Source organism: Rhea pennata, chromosome 2 (genome assembly GCF_028389875.1).
Source record: "Rhea pennata isolate bPtePen1 chromosome 2, bPtePen1.pri, whole genome shotgun sequence".
Lineage (NCBI taxonomy): Eukaryota > Metazoa > Chordata > Aves > Rheiformes > Rheidae > Rhea > Rhea pennata.
This window is the reverse complement of record NC_084664.1, coordinates 97,861,790-97,863,078: the sequence shown is the minus strand read 5'-3', so window position 1 is coordinate 97,863,078 and position 1,289 is coordinate 97,861,790.

Here is a 1,289-nt window from a genome sequence, read left to right as displayed (position 1 = left end):
CCCGCCCCGGGCTCCGCCCCCCCAGCCGTAGAGGACGTGGCTCCGCCGGGCAGGAGGTGGGCGGGTCACGTGAGCTTAACACGCGTCTCCGTTCCGCCCCCTGGGTGGGCTCATTTCCGTTTCCGGGTCAGGGCTCTCCGCCTGCAGGCTTCACGGGATGCGGTGGCCCTTGTCCCACACGCGCACTCTCCGACTGCGCATGCGCCGGCGGCACGGGAACCCCGCGCCTGGGCGCAGCGGCGTTGCGTGGCCCGAGGGGACCGGCTGGGCCAGAGCCCGTGCGCGGCCCTGCGCCGGGCCGGGGTCCTCTGCCTGCGGGGGCGGAGTGGAGGACGCTCCGAAAGCAGGGCAGTGTCTTTGAAACTGATTTATTACTTTTGGCCTGGAGGAGATGGAAAATTCATACCGAAGGAAAACGTATTCCATTAAACGAAATGCAAAACATAGGCTAAGATCGAAAAGCCTTCCCAAATCCCATAATCAATGCTCAGTGAAAAATTAAAGGCTAAAACCAGTCCCCGGGCTTTCTCTTGCGCAATTAATTAGCAATTTGTCTACACAGTACAATAAAAAATCAGTGGTGCTGGGTCACAGGCTCTATTTTGCAGTAACTTTTATTTGTTTATACATACGAACTTACTGCCATGCTAGTGGTAAACAGCATCTTGCTTTTGTTGTTCATTTTCCATATTACTTCATTCATTTGATTTTGAACCTCTTTAATCTGCAAATTAAAAACAAAAGCTGCCTTTCTGTAGTTGTCTTAAAATGTATTTTTAACACATTGAAGCTGTTACTGAAATGCTGTTAAGTATTGACTGAAGGTAAAGCATGATCATGAAAACTGGAAAAATTTGTGACTACTATTTTTTCTAGTCAGACAATATATATCCAGTGGTACAATGCTATTTTTTCTACAAAGGTTATTCATTCTTCTGACTTAATACTATCTGTGGCCAAACATGTTTGACTTAACCGAGTCAGGGTTTTTGGAAAAGCAGCCAAATATTTTTGCCTGGGGGAAGTGCAAGAGAGAGCACTAGCATGCCATAGGAGGTTTTCTATTTAGTCCTCTTTTATGTCTTCTAAGCAGTGACTATGAATATTCATGTTCCTTTTCCATCTGATGTAACTGATCCCAATATTACTAGTTAACCTTTATGTGTGCTTTTACTGAGTTTGCATGGGGTGGTGGAAGAGGAAGGTATTAATTAAAATAGTATGCAAAATACTGAGATACATTGACTAGCCTTAGCAAAACACTTGAGTCTCAGACTGCAATACTATAG